This window comes from Anas acuta, chromosome 12, assembly GCF_963932015.1.
Source record: "Anas acuta chromosome 12, bAnaAcu1.1, whole genome shotgun sequence".
Taxonomy (NCBI): Eukaryota; Metazoa; Chordata; class Aves; order Anseriformes; family Anatidae; genus Anas; species Anas acuta.
This window is the reverse complement of record NC_088990.1, coordinates 1123089-1150602: the sequence shown is the minus strand read 5'-3', so window position 1 is coordinate 1150602 and position 27514 is coordinate 1123089. Positions and strand designations below refer to the sequence as shown.

General features: G+C 55.5%; 1 long non-coding RNA gene across 1 annotated transcript; it reads right to left on the bottom strand.

Moving 5' to 3' along the window:
• On the bottom strand, positions 1 to 27514 carry LOC137862805 (uncharacterized). The gene is made up of 3 exons (XR_011100535.1): positions 18970 to 27514; positions 3304 to 12498; positions 1 to 3108 (listed from the first exon to the last, which is right to left on the bottom strand). It is a non-coding gene; the product is annotated as an uncharacterized lncRNA (long non-coding RNA).

Genomic DNA, 27514 nt, shown 5'->3' with positions numbered 1-27514 from the left:
CTAACCCATTTTTTAAATAAAAAAATATTGCTGAAAACATTTTCAGCCTTTGTTGGGGCGTCTCCAGAAACCATTCAAACCCTTCTAAAAGGATTTCTCAGAAGGAAATATTCCAGCGGGGGCTCAGGGTGGTGAAAACCAGCAGAGGAATACCCGTCCTTTTCCCCGAAAATGGAGCAAAGCAGAGAGACACACTGTGAGCTTTCCATAGGGAAAAATTGCCTTAAATAAAAAAATATTGCTCATTTCAAAAAAGTGCAAACCAATCCTCTAGGGCTCTGCGTGTCCCCCCGGCTGGGGCCCTGAGCATCACCTCCTGCCTGCTGCACCACGCTCACCCCAGTGCCTTGAGCACAAGGAGGGGACCCGAGCAAGAGGTAAATGCAAGCAGGTAAGGACGGGGGTGTCTGAAACAGGGCCCAGAGCCCCAGCTGGGAATGCTCTCTGCAGAACCACGGTGTTTTCCATCCCCAGTATCACACGTAATCCCCCACGAGCAGCCTTATCTGCTGCACGATCACGTTTAAAAGCATCCCCCCCCCTCCCCACGACTTATCACACTTCCAATCAGCTCAGTGCGTTGTTTAAGGTGCTGCAGTTGGGTGGTTCATTGTCAAACATAACTGGAATTATGCGGGGAACAAGCTGGTGCTGCAGAGATGCTGCCGGGGGCTCCCTGGTGGGGGACGTGGGTGCTGGTCACCCGTGGGTGATCCTTCCCCGGCACAGGGCTGCGGGTTGCTGCTGGGAGCAGAAGCCTTGTGCTGGAGGAAACCTCTCTCCAGAGGGATGTCGGGTGGCCGTGGACATCTCCCCAGCCACCAGAAAGCCAGCAGTGCAGGGGAGCAGGATGGTTTGAATGAAGGATGTGGAGGAAACCCCCAGCTGGCGCTGTGACCCCCTCTCTGCCAGGCTGCATGTGGCCCCTCCTGTGCACCCCCTTGGAGCACTGCAGCAAGCTCCCCCTTCTCCAGGGATGCAGAAACTCCGTAAATTCCTTCTCAACCTTTTAAACACAAGGAAGGAAGAATTAATTTTGCCCTTCCTGCAGCAGGTTGGGGATAGGACAAAGGGAAACCCACGGCAGGAGCGCATCCTCCAGCAGGGATGGGGGGACCTGGGGTCTCCTGGCACCTCCAGCCCCAGCTGAGTGGCACGGGAGGGGCACAGACCCAGTGGCCTGGCAGAGGACAGCACAGAGAAGGGGAATTGGGATGTGCACATGCAGCTGTGGCCAGCATCTTCCACCCGTTCGTGCTGGTTAAACAGAGCAGACCTTTGGCCTGGGCCATATGGCCGGGCACCGCACTCCAAATGCACACAGACACCAAAATAATTCCGAGCGAAGCGAAGCAAAGCAGAACGTCCGGCGACGCTGCGATAACGTGAGCAGACGTGCCTCGGTTTTCGTGGTTGAAAATAAATTTAATAGAGGCTTCAACACTTCGCTGCTGCTATTCTGGGCACGGCGCTTGGAGCCGATGCGCAGCCCGCTAATTGACAGATCGGGCTCGTGATCCAAAAAACGAGAGTGCTGTCGTTGCGGGGAGTGTTGTCGACGCGGGTTTCTCTTGCTTATCTGCCATATCTGGGTGGCACAACCGTCACGTGCAGCCCCTGAGGACACCCTGATGTCCTCACACCATGCAGGGCGTGGAGGAGATGCCCCAGGAGCACCCCGATCCCCGAGCCGCAGCGTGCTCCTGCCCATCTCCTCCTGCAGGGAGCTCCCCGATGCCAGCCTCGATGGCTCGCCAGCACCGGGGAAGTTTTTGGGTGCTTTCTCATGGGGCGATGCTCACAAACCTCTCTGCTTTCTGCCTGCAGGAACAGGCCACGTAAGCAAATGGGGAAAAACGTCTTTTATTTGCATCAGGTTTTGCTGTCAAAAGCAAAAGATGGTGGCGTTGGCCTTGCAAAGGGTTTCCTAAGAGCCAGCATGCTAAAAAAGACTCTGAGGAGCCTGGTTTTGCATCCACCCAGGAGCTGCAGTCGTCAGTGCTGCAACCAGAATAAATCAATTCCAGTTCTACAGGATGAGCACGGGAAGCACGAGCTGCCTCGTTCCCATCTGCAGCAGGTAGAGCTTGGCTGCACGCTGGCTTTGAAGCCTGCAAGGTGGAGATAAAAAAGAAATGCTAAAACTTCATGAAAGCGAGCAGAACTGGGATGGTGGGAAAGCTGGCCGCGAGGCGAGCCGTGCTGCCCGCCTGCTCCACGTCTGTCTGTCTGTGTCTGTCTGTCTGACGTCTTCCACGGGCATAATAACAAAAGTCTCCCAAAGCCGAGGCCATGTTGGCTCGGCCACATTTGCACAGGCTTCAGAACAATTCGGGGCAAAAAGTTGCAAGTCTTTGAAATGAAATTTCCCATTTTTAACAGAGCGTGAAGCCGGGCGAGAGTCACACGAGCCTGACGGGTTCAGCAAGGGAATGTCGTCCCACGGGAGAAAAGCAAATCCAGATTGATCGAAAGTTCAATTCATCTCAGAGGGGTCCAAACCACAAGGAAACGGATCTAAATTTCAAACATTCCCAGGGTTTTGTGGTATTCCTATCCAGAGGGCTGGGTGGACCCATTACGCAGATGAAAACCAGGTGCAAAAATCTGTCATGAGGTGGGCTTGGACTCTGGGCTCAAAGCTTGTGGGTTTTCAGATTGAGGGTTTCATTTCAGGGACATCTAATTCTAAGTAAATACACGTGATTCTTGCTTCAAATATTCCACCACATCCTATGGAGCTGGGTTTGCCATTTATCCCTATCTGGAGGGGATCGAGATGTTGTGGCTGCCATTAACACATCAACGTTTACCATATTATTTTCCCCAGCCTCGCCGTGATGTTCTGTAGATGCACTCGGAGGTCAGCTGCCTTCAATCAGAGCAGTAAATTTACCCGCTGCCGAAGGTGCCACCCAGTCCCCGGCTTCTCTGGCCATGGGGATTTTCAGATCGTGTTTGGTGCTTTGGGTTTTTTGCCTACGGGATGTTTCGTGACCTGCCCCCAGCTGAGTGTCCGCTTCATGAAGCTTTGTGCAGAGATCACGCAGCTCCCCAGGACCAAGGTGCCTCTGCTCCCTGCTCCCTGGTTTCCATCAACACCAAGAGCTAAAAAAAAAAAAAAAAAGCCATTTTTTGGATAATGCTAAAAAATGGAGCTGCCACTCAGTGCAGAAGCTCAGAGCACTTGGCAGAAACTCTTCGCATGGTGGTAACTGGAAACGCTTGGGAGGAAAATCCATCCCTTTTCGAGGGAGGAAATGTCCGGAGTAGATAGAAGATAAGGTGGAATTAATTATTTACCTACATTAGCTGATGGAAAGCTTCTCCGGGAGCCCGCCGAGACCAGCGGGCTCCGATCTTTTATCTGTTTAGCAGGCTGGGATGGAAGAGGAGGATGGGGAAAGAAAGAGCTTAATGACGGTGTCTGTTGATCATCAACGCGAGAAAAATGAATCGCTTCCCTGAACCTGAAAAATATCAAACTGCATAAATAAATCTATTTAAATTATTAATAAACGAATTTACATTTGGAGCCTGAGCATGAGAATTAATTTCATTTCTTATGCTAAACTGGTCAGTACGGCTGATGACTCAAGAATTAAAAGATGCAGAAATGAAGAAAAAAATAAAAGCTAGGCCAGTTTCATGAGAAAACGGATGCGGAGTGGAAATTCTTGGGCCCAAGCAAAGCTGTAAAACAAAAGTGAGAGGAACAAAAATGGTGTGTGAGCCTGAAGCTGGGCTGAGGACCACCTCCTCTGCCCTTACACCCCCATGGACCTGCCAGCATTTGAAATGCTGCTGGCTGCCCGGGTCGGGATTGTTATGAGGGGCAGTGGATGCTCACACTTACTAAAAAATTAAACCTCAGTGAACACCTGAATTGAGGTGTTCTTCCAGAAAACACCAGCACAGAAGGGGTCGGGCCGCATTCTGCACGCCCGCCTGTATGCAGAACCTCATCAGCTGGTTGCTCCCAGGGAAGTTAATTAGAATTGGGGTAAAACATCGGGGTACAATGGAGGCAGGGTTGAAATCCTTGCAATCTGCTGCCCTTTCTGGGTATTTATGCCAGATACGATGTCACGAAGCAGGCAGTTAGTGGCTGCCACGGACAGGAGGCACTGGGTGGAAATGCCAGGGTTTTGGTGCACTTCCCGGACCCCCAGCACTGCTGGGACACAGGCAGGTGTCCCTGCCCCTCTGTCCGGATCCCTTTTGGGGCAGCCCCCTTCCTTGCCCCCTTCCCCAGCTTCCCAGCCACGCTCCCAGCCCCTCGCATCCCCCCAGGACCCGGTGTGCCCAGCAGGATCCGTCCCTTTCCCCTACTGGGGCTCAGGCACATCCCAAATAGCGCAGGTCCCTGTGCTTATCCTGATCTGCTGGGAACTGGCGTCTGTGATGGATGCGTGTAAATCCTCCTCTGGAGCAGGCTCTCCTCGCCTGCCCCCTCACTGGAGCCCGCTCGCAGTCTCTTCTCCAGGATGTATTGTTATTTCATGTGATGAGGCATTCCAGAAAATGAAATAAAATAAAAATAGACATTTGGAGGGGCTTTTGTTTTGCTTTTTCACAGCTCCCCCCCAGTTTGACTCCTGTGAACACACTTGTCGAGTTGATTTGCTCACGCTGCCTCCTAAGCATGTCCTTGTGCCGGAGACACTGCTCTTTTAAATTCAGTTTCTCAGAATTAGAAGAAAAACTTGGCAAAGCAACAATAGGGAAAAAAAAAAAATGAATAATCTCAGAACAGAAGTTGCATTATGTGATGTGGTTGCCATGTGGTTAAGCCTGAGAGAGGATCATGCGAGCGCATTGTGGGAAAAACGATAACAGGCTGAACAATCCGGGGGAACGCCGAGGGTTCGGTGAGGGGAGGTTACAGCGCGCACCCGGAGACACCGCGCGGCGGCTCCACGCCAAGAGATTTGTGAGAGTGAGCACGGGGCTGGGCGAGGTGGGGGCACGGGGATGTGCCCAGCTCGTGGAGGTGGTGACGGCTGTGGCTGTGCCTGGCCGACAGCGCCGTACCCAAAAGGTGCTCACGGTTGCAGTCCGTTCCCTGAATGTACCCAAAAATCCCCCTTGGTGTTGGATAGGTCCGTGCCACAAACAGAGCTGTGTTGGACATCTCAGCTGCCACCAAACTGGAGCCACCAGCCAGTGCCGTGCCCGTCCAGCCCCAGTGCCATGTCCCCACACCGGGGCTCTGCGCCCCCAAAGTGGGCTCAGCGCGGCCACGGGGCTGCTGGCCATCACCATTCACAACCTGCTCCTACCCGGGTGTCCCCAAAGCATCATCTCTGGGGCACCGGCTGGGGAGCAAAGCCAGATTTCTGATCAATTTGGATTCAGATGGTTTGGGGGAAGTATTTGTGAGCTATAAAAAAGCATATTTTGTTCCCCTCGCCGTGTGAGCTGCGTCGGGGAGCTGCTGTCGGGACCGAGCCCAGCCGTCCCCCGCGCGCCTCGCCACGAGCGTTTGAGTGGGAGGGAAGTCAGCGCAGTCAGCTGGGCTCCAGGAAGCTCCGAGAGCATGGGGAAATGCGTGCATGCAAAAATCAAAAAGGAAAGGGGGGGGTAAATTCTGTGAAACTATATCAGCAATGTGAATTCTGCTCTTTTATTGCGCCGTGGCTCGCTGTCAGCCTGGTCCGGCAGAGCACGGGCGATGCCCACGGCGGATCCCAGTCCCACTGGGTCCTGTCCCTGCCCACGGCCCCTCGTGAGTGAGGGCAAAGCGCAGAGGGGAGGCGAGGAGAGCGGCAGGGCTGGGGCTCCCCCAGGCAGGATGGTGCGGGGCCCTGCGGGATGTGAAACCCGCCGAGAAGAACTGGCAAAGCAGCCCGCGCCCTGGCGCCTCGCTTTGTCTCCGAGTAATTTAGCAGACTTTAATGAGAATTCACTCACGTTATATGGTGAATAGCTGCCTTTATGGGAGACGGGAGGGGATGGAGCAGTGGGAGCGGGGACGGCTGGCACGGATGCCACGGGGAACATCGCTGCTGTTCGCCCCCGTGCCAGGGCGGCCACAGGAGAGCTCAAGGGAAATGGAGAGGAGAGGGAACAGAGGGAAGGGAACAGCAGAGCTGGGGGGCAAACCCAGCCCTGCAGCTTGGGGGAATGTGGCGTTGTCCAAATGTGCTCACCCTGGGCCACCGCAGGGCTCAGCTCTGCCTGGGGAGTGGTCTCCCACGGTGCAGGAGCCCCCAGCTGGGCCCCAGCCCCCTGCAGCACCCATGGGCTCCTGCTGGAGAGGGCTGAAAGCACCCAGGGTGTGGGGGCCCCGTTCCCAATGCTGCCAGGGGGCAGAGCCCCGGGACAGGCGAGCTTCAGGAGCTGCTGAGTGCGTGCAATTAGGGAGCGATGCGAGGCAGCGGGACTCAAAATCCTAATTTGGCCTGATTAAAGCTTAATGATTCCAGCTTGGTGATTAAAGAAATGCCCCAATTTCCTCGTTCCAAAAAGCCCTTGCTGCCAAAACTCAGGTGGAGAGGACACGCAAGGCTCTGCAGATCTGAGAGACAGCATGAAAAAATTAGGATTTCAATGGCCTGGGCACAGAGAGAAGGATTCATGCAAGCAGATGAGCCGGTTATCTAACGAAAGGGAGGAATTAAAGTGTTTTAATGAGGATTTCAGGATGAATAGCAACCTGGTGGCACCTCCACCAGCACAGAGCTGCTGCCTGCAACAATTTGAAGGGAGGCAAAGTCCAGGCTGAAGAAGTTCAGCCCCGATTCCTGCCCCGAGGGTGCCCCCAGCATCAATCTCCACCAGCACAGCGCAGAGCCGGAGCGCCCACATCACCTCCAGGTTATCTCGGTGGGAATCAGGTGTGTGGGTGTGGATGTGTGACCCACACCGGGCAGGGAAATGCTGTCTTTCTTCCCAAAAAGCCCTGCGAGGCACCGTCCCCAGAGGAGCACATGCAGAAAATAAAGCTCCCCATCTGCGCGCAGCTCTGGACCCCATTAAATCGGCCGTCTGCGGGGGGAGAGGGGCCGGCCTCAATTCGCACAAGGTGCTCTCTTCATGAAAGCATCTTTTGATTATGTTATTGCAGCTATCAAAATATTGCAGAGTTCAGAGCATTCCACAGGGATCCCCGAGCTCTTCAAAGACCAGAGGACCACGGCTGGGGAAAAAGAAGCCTTTAATTATGTCGGCTTCCATGCTTGTTTCTGCAGTGGAGTTCCTTAAAAAAAAAAAAAAAAAAAAAAAAAAAAAAAAAAAGAAATGTTTTTAATGAGAAGAAACACATATGGCTTCATTGTTCAAACACGGAAAGACACAGCTGATTTTTATTTTTTTTTTTCCTTTTTAATAGATGGGCAAGTTTCTTTGGGCCCCGTGGTCTCATCCATGAGCACACACCACGGGATGCGGAGCCGGGCACTGGAGGCTGCGTGGAGCTGCGCTCACCTGGGGCAGAGCCTTTTTCCCCAAATCCCAGCCCGGGTCGATGTGCCCCTGGTTCTCCATGGCTGTCACGTACTTCAGCACTGTTTTCCTCCTCCTCAGCTACTTCCAGCCACGCGAAGCCGCATGTGATAGGATTTCCATAGGGCAATGTGCCCCGCACACAGTGGTTTTGTTCAGATGTTCCTTTGGATCCCAATGTACAGGCTCATTTTCCCCCCAGCACAAATAGCAAAAAGAGGAGCCGAGCATTGCACAACAGCAAGCACGGGACCACCCCGGGCTTTAAAGGACATATTGAGCACATTCTTCTAATGAATTATCCTATCTAGGAAATTTAATTAATGGGCTACAGTGTGCGGTGCAGCCTGCTGAATAAAGTATCTCTATCAGATCTGCAATGCTTTTAGGAGCTTTAAGTATTAATAAAAGAGTGTTTTGTTCGAGAACTCACAGGGAACAATTACAAATAATTGCCAAGAAGGGTGCGTGCCTCATTTAAGTGACTACGTATTAGAAAGGATGAAGGAGGGGTTTAAAAAAATCATAATTGTTCAGCCCAGTAGCACTGAGTGGCTTTTACACGGTGATTTCTGCCCTTCTCCTCCCCACCCTCCCTGCTGCGTGTGCCCTGCAGATGGGCTGCTGCCAGCGGGAATGGATTTATCCTGCCCAGGGCACGCACTTTGCTGTGGCCACTGCTGCACAGAAGAGGATAAGGTTATTCCCTTTTTCTTCCTAAAAACGCCAACTGAAGGGGAATGCAGAGCCATCCCAGCAAGGCTCGGCGGGGTTGCAGGCTTCCCAGCCCCAGAGCAGCAGCAAGTGCTGCTTGAGGCAAGGAGTGGTGGAGCAGCCGGAGATGTGCAGCACTGGGAAAAGGAGCTGCAGAGCCCTTCACCAGGTCCCCAGCTCCATGCTGATGTCAAACCCGTGCCTAACATTTAATGGAAATGACAGCAGCAACCTGTGCTATTAAATTTTGATTTACGGTGCATCCTTTCAGCTTATGCCGTGCACCATCACGGGTATTCATCCATCAGGCCAGAAGGGCTCGAGCTGCAGGAGATGCACCCCATCATCTCCCCGTTTGGGTGGCCAAGTGGGGCAGGACAGCCACCGATGTGCACTCTGGGGTCCTCAGCCCTCCCAGACCCTTCCTGGGTCCCACAGGGATCAGACAGCAACAGGTCACCGAGCAGAAAACTTCTTCTGGATGGAAAAAAAAAAAGCAAAACAACCACAGAGAAATCCAAACCAAGAAAACCACATGAAAAATCTCTCGCCGTAAATAGATTTTCTGGGAACATTTCCCCATTTTTCCTCCCCTGAAGTTATAGAGTGGGATTTTCCCCATGTGCAGGGTGTGAGGCTCACAGGGATCAAGTGGTGCACGCTCACTTCCAAACACACACAGTGCTCCGGGCTCGGGGGCAGGACCCCAGGACCCCCATCTGGAGATGAACCCAGCGCCCAGGGAGATGCAGGGCAGGGGATGTGCAGCCGCTGGGTGCAGCCACGGAGAACCCCCCCGTGAGTTCCTCCCCTGGTGTCTGAGCTCTACAGGCAAATGGGAAATGGTTCGCAGTTTGTGTACTGCTTTCACAGCACTCGATATTAATATAGACCCCTTGGTACCCTGCCAGCGCCTGTCTTGGTGCTTTCAAACAGTAAGAGCGGCATCAAGTCAAGTAAAAGAAAAACCTCCTTCAAAATGACTTCTCATGGTAGAAGGGCTTACAAAGAGCAACTTCTTGAAATGTTATACGCTGCAGCATTGGCATTTTAGCTGCCAATTTCTTTACACTGCTTGCTTTCCACGACAATAGGAGAAAAGGAAAAAAGTGCAGCGATTCCCTTTCACAGTCAGCAGGACACTGGCGCGTAATGCCCAAATTAAAGCTCCGTCAATAACCAGCAGCAGAGATCAGAGAGGTAGCCACCGATGCCAAAAAGCGGCCCATTTAAAACCACCATAAAGACATAATTTTGCCGTGTTTTCACATGCAAATAACAAGCCAGGAGAGCAGCATCTCTGGCACGGAGAGCAAAGCAGGGTTCAGAGCGGGCTGCGCCAAGTGCCCGGGCGATCACGTTTAGCTGGAAAAGCTCAGACCTGTGCCTGTGAACCTCTGCTCTCCAACCTCGCTGCATGGGGCTGCCCCGGACACGTCCCCCGGGACCTGGTCCCAGTGCTGGGGACGTGGTCCCAGTGCCAGGGTTGTGGTCCCAGTGCCGGGGATGCGGTCCCAGTGCCAGGGACGTGCTCCAGGCAGGGACCAGCAGCAGGTAGCACGGTGCAAGGCCCCCATGAGCTGCAGCAGCCGGTGCTGTATGGCCGTGAGGATTCCCAGCAGCGTGCTGTCACACTGCGGGACAGACAGCAGCAAATCCCAGCCAGAGGCACGCGGTGCCACGGCCCGTTATTTTCCATCAAAGACGCACGCGATGCTTTGGCTGCAAACATCTCGTTTTGATTTCATCGGGAAGGAATGTTGTGAACCCGGGTTTAGAGAACAATTTATTTCTCGCAATTTCTTCCCCTGGTAGAAAGCGGCTCGGTTTTCCAAGGCATGATTTTCCAAAATAACATAAGAAGTTAACCATTGAAATGAAGTAATCGGCTTCCACGCTGCTTTCCCCATTGCTGCGTTTCAGAACTTAGATTAAAAATGGAAAGGGGCACCTTTAAAACTTTAATACCATTTAAATGTTCCAGTCTCACTACTGCACCAGATCGTTCAGTAAAGTAGCTAATTAAAAAATGGCTGCTGTGATGACAGACTAGATTAATAGTTTTTGAAGAGCAGCCAGTGCACCAACTGCTCCTGTAGCCACGATGAAAGCTAATAATGTAGAAAATTCTGCCAATTCTTTTAATTCATGAATATTTAAGCCTGTGAAAAATCTGTCAGATTATAGCACTTTTCTGGTGATTTTCTGCTTAAGTACATTTATGGGCAAATGCCAGTTGCTCAAGAAACTTCAGCGGAATGCAGAGACTTTTTATTGTCTGCATCACCGGAGCCCTGCTCCTTCGCACGTGGTGTTTTAGCCCCGTGATGCCCGGTCCGTGCAGCCACCAGCCTGCACTGACTGCCAGCCCATGCACCAGGAAGCCCCGGGGGGGTCACATTTAGGGATTTTTTTTTTTTTTGTAGGAGCACAAGTGCCCTGGATTGTCCCCCGCAAGTGGGGATGGGGATGGTGCCCGGCAGCGTGGCCACGGCGTCCCCTCCGGCTGGCTCCTCGGGCGGAGAGGCTGCTGCAGTCGTGCGTGGTTTATTGGCAGCCGACGCGCTGGCAGCTCCTCGGCTCGCTCCTTGCTGGTGGGCTGCGCTCTGCGGCGGAGCCAGGTGACTCATTTTACAGTTATTTAAAAAATAAAAATAAATACGCCCGGTGGAAATGTAATCAGCTTCTCCCTTCCTCAAAATGCCGAAGGCTGGTGCTCCCCGCAAGCGCAGCGGGAGGCTTCCAAGGGGTTTTTCTCCAGACCACCGCAGCGGGGATGCTCTTTTCCATGAAACTTCCAGGACTTTTTCTATAAAAACTGCTTGGTTCTTGGTATCAGACCATAACCCTTTGATGCCAGCTGGAACCAGGGCAGAAGAAAGCCAGCAGCAGCAGCAGGAGCCCCTGTCCTCTTGGGACGAGGTTTCTCCATGCAGAAAGTCTGCCCGAGAGAGGGCAGAGCTGTGAGCATCTTGGTGGGCCTGGTGTTTTGGCCCTGTGCTCCCCAGCTGGGATGTCCCCACAGACCTGCTGCCCCCATACCCACAGCCCGAGGGCTGCCCCTGCCTCCTGGCACCCCAGTGATGGAGCAGAGGTGGGGAGGGAGACGGCGACAGGGGGAGGAGTGAAGGCAAGGTGCTCAGCTGCACCCTGTGCTGGATGACCTTGCTTCAGCAAAGTCCTGAAAACACAAAGTATTCCTGCAAAACACAAACAGGAGGAAACCCCAGCAGCATTTGGAGCATGTTACCGGAGCTGGAGGCGCAGTTCCTCATCCCAGCTGGTATGGGAAGGGAAATCCTACGTGGAGCCGCATGCTGGGGAGGTCCACGCTTTAAACCTCTACCTCGAGTCTCCTCCGTGCTGCCAGCTTACATGAGCCCTTTAAAACGTTACATAAACATCGCTGTGTAATTAAGTGCTTACAGGATTTGCAGGCTATTTGTTTCACGGTTGGGAACGGCTCCTCCAAAGCGCCGAGCTCAGCCATCAGCCCAACCCGGAGTCCCTTACGCCCAGGAACACCACGCAGCGGGGCCCTGCTGATGAAGAATCAGGGTGAACCTGGAGGAAAGGCACTTCCAGATCCATCACCAGGCAGGAGGGCACGGGCAGCACGGTGCTGGCAGGGGCTGGGCTGGAAATGAGCTCGGGGGTCCGGGGGGTCTGCCCCGGTGCCGGGGTCCCTGCTCGGAGCAGCAGCCGAGCCGCCCCTTCCTCTCCTCGCCACCTTCAGCCACTTCCAATGTCACTTCAGCCGAGCAGTAAGCAATTATGGTTTAATTACTCCGATGCTCTTCAGCAGAATTTTCTGAATAATAGTAGTGGCTTTTACGGCACCTCATTTATCCTGCTCCTCTCCACTTGCATTTGTTCTGCACGGGAGCGAGTCTCACGGGGCTGCCGCAGCCCCAGGCACCGCGGTGGTGCTGGGCCGGTCACCTTGTCCTGGGGACTGTCCCCGTCCTCCCCATGCCCCTCCTGGCTGCGGCACAGCCAGCAGCCCCAACGCACCCACCCCGGAGCCTCACCACTCAGGAAGAACGCGACAAGTGCCGCTAATTCATAAATATTTAACACCCAAATCTGCTGCCTCCTGATAGCTCTTTCCAGAGTTTCTATTCTAATACGTATTCCACCCCCTTCTCCTCCCCACCGGCCCTCCTCGGTTTTTTTCCCTTCCTCTTTGCCGGGCACTAATCCAAGTGCTGAGATGACTGTTTCACTTCCCTGCTGTCATCAGTTGTTTTTATCTTATCTGGGCCGTGGATGCCAGTCAGCAACCCGTTGCGGTCTTTCCAGTTGAGTCCTGACCTCCGCAATCAGCCTCAAGATGTCCTGTAACAAGCAGATACGGTTACTCAACTTGTCCATCAGCACTTCTGGAGGAGGGAAGAAAAAAAAAAAAAAAGAAGAAGAAAAAACAGAAAATGCTGGCACGAGGCAGGGCTGACACTCGGGGTGGAGCGCGGCCGAGCGCGGCGCTGGGCTGGGGACCGGGATGGGGTTTGGGGGCTGCCTGAGCTCACAGGGGTGCGGGGGCTCCCCGGGTTTGGATGCTTGCCCACTCCAGGACCCTTCCTCATCCCTGTCCAGCATGGTGAAACCTCTCTAAATTGGTGCCTCAAGCATTGGCTGTGCACGTCCCTGCAGGGCCAGGGGTCACATCCAGACCCCGGCGCTCAGCATCCCACCACAATGCCCTCAGCCCTGCCCACCGGCACCTCCTCGCACCGGCTTCCACAGATAATTTATCAGTTTAATAACTGCATCATCAAGAAGGGCGAAGCAAGGCGAGCACCGAACGAGACCGACTTTATATACATACCACCCAGAGTAAAAATGTCATGTAAGATTTACTCGACATGCGTTTTATCAAAGTGCTCGAGCGCTGGAGTAAAAGGGCTGTTAGTTACAGCAGGTGGAAGGGGGGCACGTGGGGAAGGAGGGAACGGGTGGATTTGGGCTCTGCCAGAAGCTCCTGTTGCTTGCGCATCAACATCTTTATTTTCTAAGAGAGGATTTAAGAACTCGTTGTGTATAAACAACCGAGACTAGAGTAACTTGAACGGTGAGGAACTGTAAAAGGTCGTCATGAAAAATGCTATTAGTCCGCATGAAATAAGATTCTTCCTGGAAACATGACACTGAACATTTAAGGGAGGGGGAGGAATGGCTGTAAAATGGCTACAGAAAAAGGGTTACAAATTAAATATAATAAAAAGAATCCTTTTGAATGAGATCTTAATTTAACCTCAACATCATGATCATATATTTCAGGAAATTAATCCCTCGGCCTACAATAAATCCAAAGTATAATACAACCACTTATGGTTCAGCAATGAGCCATTAGTATGGGCTACAGATCCTGCAAAACTATTAGACCCATTATTTAGGAATGTGCTGAATTACCCAAGTCTAATGCAGCTCATCAGAGATCGGGGCTGCCGCTTTGCCCGCAGCACAGGCAGAGTAAATCACGGCACGGCTGCTGCCTGAACCCAGGGACAGCCAAGCAGAGCAGAGCGCTGGGCAGCCCGGATCAGGTTTGTACATCACCCCTTACGATGCGCCTCGCAGCACAAAAACCCAGCAAGGACACAAGGAGAGAGTTTTAAAAAGGGGACACCAAGGAACAATGAGAAGCAGCCGTGCAAAGCCCTTTTGTGCAAAGCCTTCGGGCACCTCGGATCTCAGGCAGGGACACACGTATGGAGGTGGAAAAACTCTGCTAAAAGGGCAAGATCTTGTTTGCCCAAAGGAACAAAACCCCAAAGCCATGACCATCAGCTTTGTCTGGCAAGGGGGCCTCGGGTGAGTTTGTATAGCCAGAGAGGAAAAATAAATCTCTCCAATTAAAGCATTCAGATGGGGAGCTCCAGAGCCACGCGGAACAACCTCACCCCCGTGCCAGGGGTCTGCTGGCTTTTGTCACCATCCCACCCTTCTGTGTCCCATCCCAGCCTTCTCAGGACTTGGTTTCTGAGCAAGCATCTTGTCTGCAGGTCTCATGGGGAAGGAAAGCCAGGCGTGGTGGGTGCAAGGCCGGGGTACGGCACGTTGCCATCCTGCCAGGGCCACGCGGGGCTCCACGGCCCTGAGGCAGGGCACGCCCCGTGCTGCTTTCACAACAAAATAATTGGGGACAGAAGTGCAAGTGCAAACTTCCCTCGGAGCCTTGCGGAGCCCTCCCTGCTCCGCCACGCACGTTGCCAGCTTGGCACGAGGCTCTTCTACATATGCCCCAAAATGAGGAAAGTAACTTCTAATGAGTCAAGACTGTAACCTTGCTCTGAGAGCAAACATATGCCACCGCAGCTCCCTTGGCAAAAGCTCTTGGAGCCGGTTGCTGGCGCTTCACTAAGAGCTCTTCCCATCCAGGCTGCAGACACTTTGGGGCTCTTGATAAGGAACAAATAGAGCAGGTGAAGAGCACTGAAGCTTTGCAAGCTTCAAAGGACCTGCTGGCAAAGCCTGCTGCATCCCTGCTTTATGTCAGCAGCAGCGGGACGTGCGGGCAGCTCGATTCCTCCCAGAGAGAAACGTCCCTGCACGCTGTCAGGGATGTTGCTGAGCGATTTGGGTGGCAAAAGGCACGGTTACAAAGACGTGCTCCCAGACAAGGCAACGCGACCGGCAGAGCACGTGCCGAAGCGGTGAGTGCAGGGCAGAAAAGTGTGATTTTTTTGCAGGGCTTTCCACCCCAGCAGACCCTTCCCCATGGCACAGGTAGAAAAGTTTTGCCCCAGGCAGAAAGTTTCCTACGGCTGCAGCCGGCCCTCCTCCTCCTCGTGGCACCACGAGAGGCTCCCCACCTGCACAAAGCGCGTCGCAGTTGGAGAAGGAGCGAGGTGGGAACACGGGGCGCTCGGCTTTCTCAGCAGCTGCCCAAGTTCTCGTTTGTCGCACAGCCCCGCTCCCCGCTCGCCCGCGCGGTCGCTGCAGCGGATGCTGTGGTTTTCTCGTCTGAAATAAATTGCGCAACGAACCCAGCCCCGCGCTGAGAAGCATTAGCTGAAGCAAAGCAGCCTTAATAGTGCTGGTCCCGTACGTCCCGCTGGGAGACTTTCAATTGATGGAGTTACAGGAGATGAAATATTCAGTAGGATTAAGAATTTGGAGGAGGTGGAAATCAAAGTGAAAAAGAAAACAAGTAAAAACAGCTTAATCTAGCCTTCTAGCACTAATTGTCATTGGGATTCGGGCTAAAACAAACACAACAAAACGAGCTGCCAATTTGAAAGGGGAAGGAAGAGGGTGAACGCGATTCCCACCGCATCGAAAGCAACCTTTTTATCTCTCCTCCACCGCAGACAGCGGCACGTGGGGCCGGGGGCCGGGGCCGCCCCGGCCGCAGGAGCAGGATCCATCCCTCCCCACGCCAGGCAGGGCATCAGCAGAGGTGCCACCAGCTGCGGGCACCGAGGACCCAACGCAGAGCTCGTCCCTTGGCACCGCGGGGAGCCGGGCACTGCGCTGCCCCACGCTGCTGGGGCGAAGGCACCCGCGAGGCAGATTATCTTCCAGCCGGAGCAGAGTTATCCAACACTGCAATTTAAGTTGACAATTACATGGTAACCGACTTGCACACAAAGAGAGGCTCTGGAAGTATTCCCAGAATACAGAAGTCTGACAGTATCCACCCAATTTGTTGCAACAACAAAGAATACTGGAATATGTCCTTTCATTTGGCAGAGCAGTGTTTTATTTTTTTAGGCTAGGTGGAGAAATTTAGCCTGCTATTTAAGGAGCTTGTTGTGTCTTGAGAGTGACAAGCCAAGAGTTTCACTAGAAAGCCAAACTCAAACACAAATTGCATCCTGTCACCCATGAAACTAAACTGCATTGAGGAAAGAAATTAGCGGGGCCTCATCTGTTGTTAGGGCCTGCGTTTCACGTCTTACAGAGATAAAACTGGGGGCTTTTTATGGCTCCCTTATACATCCCCCTTCTTCACCATGGCACCAAGGAAAACACACATTTCAGGAGGAATCTTGGATGGGCGTTTTTTTTTTTTTCAAGCACTGTGCCCATGGCAAAGCCGGATCGCTCACAGGCACCCAAATCAACACCACAGGGTGCAGCTGGTTTTACCCACCCGAGGGCTGGGGTCACCACCAGGACCCCCGACAGATGGGTCTGGGTGTCCCAGCTGGGGCACGGCCGCCAGCTCCAAAAGTGCCCAGAACCACAACACTCAGCTCGTCTGGGGAGGTGGAGAGATAGGGCGGACAGAAGAAACCACTTGTTAACTTTCTAGTGTTCCCTGGTGCTTTTACATCAGCATCTTCTATTAAAAGTAAAAATAAATAAATAAATACATAAATAAAAGGGGAAGATTTTGTGCATCAGAAGATGATAATTTGCTGAGAGCTGGGTCTCCAAAAGTTTTAATGTTGGCCAGAATTGCGTCTCGGGAGCTGCTGGGGAAAAAGCACCCAAGCTCTGGGTTTGCTCTGCTCTGAGGCCAGCGGGGAGGAGCTGAGACCTGGAACCTCCAGCACGGCCATCTCCGGGGATGTCACCTCTCCAGCCTGTGCTGCTGAAGCCTTTTTGACCTTAAAAAGATCGGGACAGCAGGCAAGCAGCGAGCCCAAAGACCTGCAGCCCTCCGGGGGTTTGTGCGCCGGGTACATCCACGTCACCGAGCCCCTCGGCCTCTTCCAGAAGCCCGTGTCAAAAGGTTAGTGGCACAGCCATTTCTTGGGATTTTTTTTTTGTCTTGTGGCCTCACTTTTGGTGGAAATTAGTCAGCTTTCCAGAGCAGAAACCTCAAGCCATAGCCGCATTTCTGAACCAGCTCATCGCTGCCACCATTCCACAAACCACTTCCTGCCCCGTTACCGGCAGCCGGTCCCGGTCCCGGGGCGATGAAGGGGCCGGAGCCCGGCCGTGCGCCCATGGGGCTGTGGTGGGCACTGAGGGGCTGTGTCCTCACTGCCAGCCATGCACGGGGAGCTCCTGCAGGACATGGGGAAAAGCAGCAGTGGTGTCAAACTCCAACTGAGAAGGCAACTTTTGGGGCCGGGGATGTGCCTTCACAGCCTTGCGGAGCCACTTGGGCACAAAAAGAAGAGCCCAGGTTGTACCGCAGAGAGGGGCAGCCCAGGGGGTCGTGGAGCAGGGGCTCAGCCGAGCCGGGCAGTGCCGGGCGTGCAGCAGCTCCATCCCCTCACCGAGCCGCTCGCTGCTGCCTGCTGCCAGCCACGTGCTCCCCGCCAGAGCTGCTGACACCAGCCCGGCACTGCTGCGCTTTCGCTCCTGGTTTTTCCCCCGCCAGCTCTGCAGAAGCAAACCCTCAGCTTGCACAAGCAGCAGCTTGAGTGCGGGAAGCGCAGGCGGGTCCGAGGGCCGGCGCCGCCAGGCAGACACCGCAACCAGCAGCAGCGTTTCACAAAAAGCTCCCCGGGTGCCTGCAGCACGGCTCCGTGCTGGCGTTTTTGCAAGCTGCCGCCGCTGCTGCTCACCTCCCGTCCCTGCCACCCCCGCGCCTTCCCCGCTCGCGCTGTGCAAAACCTCCCTACCTGACACAGGCAAAGCACAACCGCGGCCACTCCGCCACAAGGGGTTCTCCAAAGCTGGAAAATTTGGAGCAGAGAAAGGGAAAAGGGGAAGAACCCGAGGGGAACGGTGACACGAGCTCCGTGGCAGTGAGGGAGCAGGGAGCCAGGGCAGTGTGTCCCCGCGGTGCCCAGCTCGCTGCTCCAGCAGTAACCCCTGCTGACAAAACCCCCACCAGTTGGGGCTTTGCACGTGCCGACGTGGGCCCGTCTCTCCTGGGCTGGTGTCATTGCTCAGCAAAGCCTTCACGGGAGGGAAAATGAGCCAGTTTCACCCCAAAACAACCACCTTCCACCTTCACAGCCTGCAGCCACAGCAGTGACAGAGAGGCATCGCCAGCGGCTCCTGCCACACAGGGCAGGATTTATTCATTTCAGGGCAGGATTTATTCATTTCGGGGCAGGATTTATTCATTTCACCATCAGCAGGAGCGAGGCCCCCAGCTCAGTCCCCAGGCCACAGGGCCGTTTTCGCACTGAGAAGTTTCTCAAATGACTCAACAGAAACCAGCCCTGCTCTGGCGAGCCCTCAGAGAGGCCACAGACCAGGTCCCCTCCCACGCTGTGGTTCCCAGGTCCTGGGGAAACAGGACGGCCACCCCCATGTTCATCCCCATCCCATCCCATCCCATCCCATCCCATCCCATCCCATCCCATCCCATCCCATCCCCATCCCCATCCCCATCCCCATCCCATCCCCATCCCCATCCCCATCCCCATCCCATCCCCATCCCCATCCCATCCCATCCCATCCCATCCCATCCCATCCCATCCCATCCCATCCCATCCCATCCCATCCCCATCCCCATCCCCATCCCCATCCCATCCCCATCCCCATCCCCATCCCCATCCCATCCCCATCCCCATCCCCATCCCATCCCATCCCATCCCATCCCATCCCATCCCATCCCATCCCCATCCCCATCCCCATCCCCATCCCATCCCATCCCATCCCATCCCATCCCCATTCCATCCCATCCCCATCCCATCCCATCCCATCCCATCCCACCCCACAGCCCCCTGGCCTGCCCACGGGGGGAGGCAGACCCAGGACCTGCTCTTCCCACAGGAGCAGCCCCGACCCGACCGCTTCCACCCCACGTGCGGAGCACCCCCGGGGCTGGGCCAGGCCACAGAGATTTGTTTTCTTTAGAGAAGATCTCAGCTTGAAGGAAAAAAAAAAAAAAAAAAAAAAGAAAAAAAGACCCCCAAAAACAGAGAAGGAAAAGAAACCACGGCCACATCCTGCCTTAAACTGTCGCTCTCGATGTGTTGTTTGCCGGTGAGGATGCACGGGGAGCGGCGCCGGGGGTGGGAGCTCTCCTCCACTTGCCAAGTAACACTTCAGCTATGAGTCAGTCGGCTGAAGCCACAAATCCATTTGCTTATGAGCACGAAACCACAGCAACCCATTGCTGCTTCTCAGGACCACGTGTGCCACCACCTGCCCGCCGCGGCGCTGCCTGGGACGGGGCCGTCCCCATCCTGCACGCACGGAGCCACCGCGGGCAGGCAGGAGGGCGAAGCAGTGCCCATTGCTACCCCCCCCCCTGCCCACCCCTTTGCCTGGGGGCACCCTGATTTTTTAGGATGGGCTGGGGTCCCCCGTGCCCACCCCACAAGCCCTGAGGTGCTGCGGTGCTCCCGGGGCAGAGCTGGAGCATTGCCCGCAGGTGCGGGGCCGGGTAGGGTGGAGGCAGCGGTGGGGTAAGGCTCCTGGTATGCAGTGTTTTGAAAGCCCGCTGCTTTTCCCCTGTGGCTTAATAAACACTCGACGTGGGTGGCTTGTGACTCACGAGCTCCATTTCAGAGCGCTACAGGTGCTGCTAGCGCGGAGAAAGCCAGCAATTAAGCACGGGGAGAGGGGAAGAAAACCCCGAGCAATTAGAGGGCCGTGAGCCGGCTGGGACCCCGCGGGAGGGTGCTGAGCACCAGCTCCCCGTGCTGCGGGCTCCCAGCACGGAGCCTCCCCACTCGCATCCTCTGCAAAACCCTCGTGTGGCCGCAGCATCGCCGCGGGAGTGGGGCCGTGGGGTGGTAGCGGGGCGCAGGGCTGCCAGGGCTTTGCAAAGAGACCCCTGGGGTGGCCTTGGAGGTGTAAAACTGTTTTAATTCAGCGTCCAAACCATGCTTGTTCCAACCAGCGCCGCAGCATGGGCGGGCTCAGTGGGATCCCCGAGCTGAACCACGTGTTGCTGCCTCTCCAGGAGCCCTCCGTGCAGCCGGGTGGGTTGGGGAGGCCCCAAGAGGGCTGGGGTGGGTTTTGGGAGGCTCCTCGCTGAGCTTCCCAGCCTGAGCACTGGCAAAACCAAGCTGAGCATCCTCTTATGAACGCATGGCGGTTTTTAGAAAGGCCCAGGGGACCACATGAGCACTGCACATCCTCCCACCAGGCTGCACAAGGAGGGTGTTAAAGCCCCGGGTGCTGCTCAGCAACGCAGCCCCAAAGATCCTACACACCCCAGGCCCTTCCCTGCTCCCTGTAGGGGGAGAGCAGCCCCCCAAAAACCGGGCCCTGGCCCCGGGCTCCCACACAGCATCATGTCGCTGCAAGGTGGGGTCAGGTTCTGCAGCGCAATTAGGAGGAGAAAAACAATTATGCAGTAGGAAAACGTGTGAGAGAAACAGCAGAGCGTTTCTGGGGGGGAGATGTTATCTGCGAGGTGAAATTGTGCTCTCAGGAGCTCTGCGAGGCTTTGAACGTTTCGCTGTGGCACTGCACCGCGGGGGAAAACCCCTGCGGGCAGCACGGCCCCGTTCAGCTCTCCAGAGGTGCTCTCACCGCCCTCCCCGGCTCCCAGGACAAAATGAGCATCGGGAACCACGGGTACCTGGCTGGAGCCGGGACTTGGTGACAAACCACGGACAAAATCGCTGGAGAGCCCCCAGCACGTGCCAGTCTTACGGGTGAAATTCACACAAAGCGGCCCCAAAGCTCCCCCCAGATGGGGCCATGCGAGCAAGGGCGAAGGGAGGGCTTGGCCCAGCCTGCTCAGTGCTCTTGGGGCCATTCCCCAGCCGTGCCTGGGGGTCCCAGAGGTGCCCGACCCCGCTTGGGGGCTCCTCAGGGCACTCACATCCATCCCCGCCACCCCACGGAGCTTCAATCTCTGCCCAGACCTACAGCGAGCAAGCCCCTTTTGGGCAGGCCACCAAACGCCCACAGGGCAGGAATACTCACCAGCTCTATTTTTATTTTTCCCCGTTAGAGCAGCACCGCACGGTTTCAGGGAGCAGCCACGTGCGCGCCGTCCCGGTTCGCTTTTTGCCCTCGGCTGCAGGTCACAACCTGCGCCCTGCAGCAGCACTGCCCCGAGCCACGCAACTCCTTCCCTCCCCTCTTCCCTGCCTCCGTGTTAACCTTTTTGGCTCCTTTATTAAAGCAACCGAACAGTTTATACTCTTTTTTTTTTTTTTTTTTCTGTGTGGTGCTCGCTGTAATCTGCCTTGAATATTTGATGTGGAATCCCCTGCGAGAGCAAGAAGTGTTTTTATGGGCGCTGGAGGAAAACTCTTGCAAAGAAGAAGTGGTAATGAGTACCCCTGAGTACCCTCTCGGTTTCACAACTGCTTGTGTTTAAAAATGAGCAGAAATTGGGCAAGTGGTTCTCACCGGGGAGCGCAGCCGCCTCTGGCTCCCAGCGATGCTCGGCGTTGCAGGAGCCCAGCACGGGCGAGCAACACTTGTTTATTCCAATTGAAGCTGACACCAGAAGCGCTCCAGACCAACCAGATGAGCTCATGTGTGTCCTGCTTTATTTCCAACCCAGATTAACAGCATCTCTTTAATTTCTAATGGCCTAGTCTGGGATTTGCAGGCAATGTTCAAACAGCACCGAGGGCTGTGTCTCCGCGCGCCCCTCGGCTCGCTTATTCCCCCCGTGCCCGACGTCACGGGCTTTGCACAAAGCAAGAGCTCTCATCCCAATTACATGGGATGAACTCGCAGGAAGCTTTTCATCACACGCGCACACATCTTTTTCATAGCCAGGTCTCTGGCTTTAACACAGCAGACACGATCCCTCTCCTTTTCAAAGAGAAAATATTCCTTTTCATTTCCAGCCCCCCTCTCCACCATAACCCAGAGCAAACTCGGCGCGGAGCTGCACAGTGGCTCTGTGCTGTCTGAATAAACAGCTCGGAGAAGTCCTGCAGGTGTCGGCTCGTCCTGAAAGGAGCTTGCCCCGACGCCTGCACCCGCGGGGAGCTCCTGGTGACGGCGGCTGCGCATCGGGGGCTTTCCAAGGCCGTGGCTCACTCACAGCCAGAAAGCAGGAGGAGAACAAACCCATGGGGAAGAGATCCTCAAGGGCATCCTGCCCCAGCCTCCTGTGCCTGTGGGATGAGCTGGAGCCGGGCCCGGGGCAGGCAGGACCAGCTGCCAGGACCAGCGGGCTGTGCCGGAGGTACCGGGCTGGATTCTTTCAGCAAGGCTTAACGAGTGCCATTTGGCAGGGCTGGGGGGTCTCCCGCAGCTGCCTGGGCTTTGTGTCTGAATATCCCGGGTAATTCCTCCTTCCTTTGCCCCTGGGGGAGCCCATACACGGTCCCTCACCCGTGTAGGACCAACAACCCCAAAACAGGGGCGCATGATCTGCCTGGTCCCAGCCGCACAAAGGCTGCCTGCAGGCTGCCAGGAGGAAGAGGCACCCGCCGAGCCCAGCAGGCTCGCACGTGGTCCCGACGGGTGCTGGGGGGCTCAAGGATGGGGAAGAGGCTGCCCTCGGGGCCGCAGGCACAACATCCCTCATCGGCAGGGCTGCAGGAGCTTGGGAAAAGGATCTGGGTTCCCCCGAGCCCGTGCCCAGCCCCACGCTGCTGTGCCGCAGCAGGATCAGAGAACACTATTAAAATAATGTCATGTTACCTATCAATAATAAATGACCGGAATAAATTCGCTGCTCTGCGCTTAATAACCCTGCCCGATTTCCATTTAAATATCTGCAAAGAAACGGGCCCTCATCCGGAGAGCCTCTCAGATGGATGCAAGTGCTGCGTTTTGCAGAGGGAGCCCGGGAGGAACTGGCCCAACTTTTACTGGGAAAATGCTTTTCTCCTGCCGCAGGACCAAACAGCAGCAGGGGGGGGGAAGAGAAGCTCGGGAGAGATGAGATAAGCCCAGTAGCAGCGATGTGCTCCTGTTTAGATGCAGCTGAGCATCTCCAGCCCCAGCTCTCAACCTGCTGCTTGTGCTTCATAATGACCGCTGCTGCACAGCCCCGGCTCCCCTGCCCAGCGGCATTATCGGCACTTCATGCCCAGGGACAGGACCTGGGGCTGCAGCCAGGAGAAATGCAGCAGAGCAGCAGCGAAGCTGTTCTGGGGATGCTCCCAGCTCAGAAGAGGCTGCAGCAGAGCCCCCAGCTGGGATTTGCAGGTGGTGGCTCCTGAAGGGTGATGGAGAGCGGTCCCTGGTGTGAAAGGCACATCTCAGCCACAGGAGCTGGCCCAAAAAAAAATCATTTCCACCACTGCAAAGTGGGGCAGGAGCAGTTCCCACTGCAGAGCCCTCGGAACCCCTCGCACCAGCCCCAGGGAGGGGTTGGAGCCCCCAGGGAGCTGCACTGCAGCAGCACAGGGGCAGGGCAGGAGGTGCAGCCCCTGGAGACCCCACAGACCTCCCAAACACCAGCAGCCCGAAATTCTCGGGCAGGGAAGGCCAGGCTCAGCCCATCCGTCCTGAAACGGGGCAAATGCAGTCCCTGGGGGCAGCACAGGGGCACATCCAGAGCCCCTGACCCCAGCACCACGCACGGACCCCAGCCGGGCACCCTCCCGGCCGTGCAGCCCCGCGTGTCGGCGGCCTCGTTGCGTGCGTTTCGCTTTGCTTTTCGAACATGCCAAAGCAGACTGCTTCCCTCCCGTCGCTCTCAGATGTGGTTGAATTGTTTTAGCCCAAACTTCCCAAATACAAAGTTTCAACCTAAAGCAGACGCTGCCCACAGAAAGTTTTTTTCCCCCCAAGCTAAGAGCAAAGTCGTAAGCAATAAAAAAAACTGGATTTAATAATGGGAAATATTCATTATTCTTGCACACAGGCCTCTGAAGTCAAACCACCCTTGTAGGGGGAGACATCCTTCCCCAGCAAAGCAGGATGGAGTCTGTGCTGGGTGTTCACTGCGTTTCTGACCAAAGCACGAGAAGACTGGGTTCATTTTCCCTTCATGTGGGTACAATCCCGTGGCAGTGTTCAAACCTCCTTTCTTTATAATTTTAAAAGCTGCCGAGAGGCCGCTTTGCTGCAGCTGCTTTTCAAGAGGTCACCAAGCCAGCCTCCCCCAGAGCCGCCCACCCCAGCTCAGCACCCTGCCCGGCACATTGTGGGCACGGTTTTCAGTCAAACCCAGGACCCAAGACGTACACGGGCACCTTAAAACAGCTCCCAAGCACCAGGAAACCTGGGGGAGCAGCTCCTGGGCAGCACAGCCCCTCGCCGTGGTGCTCAGGGGATGCTGTGCAGCCTGCGAGGGGCTGCAGCGAGCCACCAGCGCAGGCAGAGCGCACGGTGGCACAGCCAGCCTGCCGCCTCCCCAGCATTTCCCACCCCGAGCAAAGTTTTAATTTCCAGCGGTCCTCAGCGCCTCAGAGCTCTTTGTTCTTCCAATCTGGAAACTAATTAAACCTGACCGAGGAAAGTTTTCGGATTCCTTGCCTGCTTTTATTGGAAATCATGGGAGAAATACCATCGAGCGTAAAAATACAATACAGCCTCAACTGCAGCATGAGCGCGGTGAGGCAGGCTTCTCACGGCACGCAGCCTTAGACCTGTACTTAAAGATCACCCCGGCGTTGTTTTGGGCTCCTTAAAGCAGAGCTGCCAGCAGAGCCCTCGCCGCACCAAGCCCAGGAGGCACGGGCAGGAAGCGACGTGCTTGGAGCCCGCGGCTCCTCGCGCTGTTTCTGGAGCCGTGGTGATTTGTTACGGGACCTTGTGGGTTTAACCCAGGGTGTGGGTATTCCCCGAGGGCTGCGAGCAGCCCCGTGCAGCCCCAGCCTCCTGCAGCCCTGCAGGGTGAGCAGGGGGCTCTGCAGGCACCTGGCTGTCCCCTGCCCCTCCGTGCCACCCAGGCGGTGGAGCTGGGTTTGTTTGTTTGGGGTTTCACAGCCAGAGGCTTACTGAGGTGTGTGGATATGGGAAAAAAAAAAAAAAAAAAAACAAGGAGAGAGAGAGAGGTCCACTTCAATAAAGCGCAGCATGCAGACAGATCTCTCCCAGGATGTAAGAAGACAGGAAAACCCAGCCAGGCTGTAGGTTATTTGCCCTTCCCAGCCGATGAGACAGCAAGAGGAGACTGCATCGCAGCCCCGGCAGTGCTCAGCGTGGTGTTTGTGCACCCCACAGATTGGGAGGGAGGCAGGAAGGACACCAGCCCCCCCCCGAGTGGCACAGGACCCCAACCCATGGCTGGGTGAGCCCCGAGGTGACCCAGGACGGGAGCCCAGCACGGCTCCCTCAGGGCCACCCAGCCTGCCTGCCCTGCTGCACGTGCCGAGGAGAGGCGAGGAGCAGCAGGCATCTGGTGGGGACAGGAGAGAAAATCCGTGAAGCCACGGCTCGCAGGAACAGCTCGGCTCATCCCTCGTTCGCAGCCGCACACGCCAAGCACACACATCCTGCACCGCAGCGACGGGTGCCTGGGGGAAGGTCAGGCTCTGTAACCTAACATCAAGGCACCTCCCAGGCAGGGGAATTTACCATTCTGTCTGATAAGCTGTGATCCCTTAAAGAGCCTCCTCTGTATCCTCCCATCTCGCACAGCTCTGAGATGCTGCCACCAGTTTAGCAGAGAGGATCACACGGAGCTGGGGCGCACGCGGCTGTTTGGGAGCCTCCCGTTTCCCCAGGAGGTTCTGCAAAGCTCGAGCCTCCGAGCAAAGCTCCTCTTCCCAGAAAGAGAAGGAAAAGAGCAATGCTTCAAAAATCAGATCTTCCTTTACACGGTCTGAAAAGGAAAAACATGCAAAACACCCCACAAATTCCCGTCCCTCTGAGGAGGGCAGGCACCGCCGCGGCTCCAGGCGGTGCGCGCAGCCGGCTGACAAGGGCACGGCGCGGCCCCCTGCCATCGCGACACCTCCTCCCCGGAGACTTTAGATCAATTCATTTCGGTGCTGGAGACAGAGATCATTTGTCAGCTTTAAGCAGGACGCCGTCTTCACCCGCTGTCAAGCCGCAGCGAAGGCAGGCAGCGTGCTTTGACAAGCCGGCGCTGCCCTGGGTTCGCCGGCAGCACACGGAGAGGGGGCTGCGAGGGATGGGGATGGGGACGGGGGGGGGCCCTGCCCTTCACACGGCACGGAGGGGCTGGGGGGCACGGAACAGGCACACGGCTCCAGCAGTCCTTGAACCCGTGGCCACGCACCGCCCTGTGTGCAGCTTCCACCCCCATCACGTCAAGGGCGATTTTAGGGGTGGGCAAAACAAAACGCAGGCCACGCACCCCTGGTAACGGGCAGCACATTTTCCCCGTATCAGAGTTATTCATCTGAAGGACTGGACGAATGCACACAAAAAAAGGAAAATATTTGTATAAATCAAGAAATCAAGCCTGTGAATAATATATCAATCAATGATCTCTTCTCTTGGACTCAACGAGCGCTATTTGAAGTGCTCAGGGAAACATGATTCATCTCTAGTGTTATTGTCAAAATCCATGCCAATTTGTTTTTAATAGATAGCAAGCGCTCTGATGAACAGCATCGGGAATAAAGTATTTAAAAATATTAATCTGTCTCTCTTTCTAGAGTAAGCTGATTTATTATACTTTAAGCCTGAAAAAAAGACTCAGAAAGCCTTCCACGTCTCTCCCCGTGGGAGGTACGGTATCTCATCGAGCTGCACGAGCGGCTCCTATCGCACGCTGTCGCGCCCTCCCTGCTGGCAGGGCATCTCCGCCTGGGTGGCCGTTCCCTGCTGAGCCTCCCGTGATGTCTTGCGGAGCTGAGCATCTCACCCCATCAGCCTGTTAGGGGCACAGTGCTCCTGCAGGAGATCCACGGGCACCATCAGCTGCAACGGCGAGGGTTGGGCTGCATTTGGAGACAGCGCGGGTCCGGGAGGGAGCGCAGCAAGGAGGAGACTCACCAGGGAGACACACAATCTGCACGTGCCATTAACAACAGTTTTTGCAAGTACCTGCCCTGCTTAATGGGATGGGACCTTCCTCGGAGGAGGCAGAAACAGAGCTGTAGGGGATGGAGTCAGCCCCGGGCCTGGGGGATTGCGCAGGTGGTACCTGAGAGGTGCAAGCACGGCGGGGGCGGAAGGCATGGAGAACTCAATTAACCACCCGTACGTACCCCGAGCATCCATTGCCGAAGCTTAATTTAATTGCAGAGAGAGCAATAAACCTTGCTGGCTTTGCAGTGCAGGCGTTCAGTTCTCATTACAGTCAGCGCCACCAGCCTGATCGCTGTCCATGCGAAAAGCAAGAAGGAAAACCAGCAAGAAACAGATGACGGGCAGGAACGTGCGCTCTCGAGCCACTGCTAACGAGCTTGCCTGTGACTCCTCAGCAGCCCTGGCACGCTCTGTTTGCTCGGCTCGTCAGCTGCTGACCCCCAGCAGCAGGAGGCTGGCGGGTGCTGAGCTCCCCATGGTGCCCACAACACCTAACAAGCGGGCAATCACCGCGTCGTTAGGCGCAGGTTGAAGGCTGCGCACCAACATCAGAGAGTTTGTAATTAAAAGGCCCGACAGTTTGGGGAGAACTGAGGTTAAGGTGATGCTGAGGTGACGTACGGAGAGGATGCCAACGCCTCTATTAAAGGCCTGCGAGGTAACCAGAACAAAC